This window comes from Pseudomyrmex gracilis, unplaced genomic scaffold (assembly GCF_002006095.1).
Source record: "Pseudomyrmex gracilis isolate BER0280 unplaced genomic scaffold, ASM200609v1 scaffold_2403, whole genome shotgun sequence".
In the NCBI taxonomy this organism is placed as follows: domain Eukaryota; kingdom Metazoa; phylum Arthropoda; class Insecta; order Hymenoptera; family Formicidae; genus Pseudomyrmex; species Pseudomyrmex gracilis.
Window position 1 is genome coordinate 2,435 of NW_018022987.1, and position 462 is coordinate 2,896.

A 462-nucleotide genomic window follows, 5' to 3' on the forward strand; every position below is an offset into this window, starting at 1 on the left:
GTACTTTTGTTTATTATTTGGAAATTATAATTCAAATATGTAATTATTTGTAAAGAAGTTTTGAAAAATATTTTATATCGAAAATAGTTTGAAACAAATTTGTTACAAAAAAAAGAATAAAAAATATATTATACCAAAAAAAACATTCCAATTTAAAAACAAAAACATTTTTCATTTTTATTAAAAGTACTTTCAAATTACTATCTTTTTTTCTTAAAATTGGAATGTTTTTATTATATAATATATTTTTGATTTTTTCGTCAGACAATTTGTTAAAAACAGTTTCAAACTATCTTTGATATAAAATATTTTTCAAAACTTTTATACTAACAACTACATATTTGAGATATAATTTTGAAATAATAAACAAAAGTACAAACATATCAATGTATTCGGGCGGGTTCCGTTTGACCACAGTACGATTCGACACCGCTCGATTCGACACAGATTTATTCGACACCA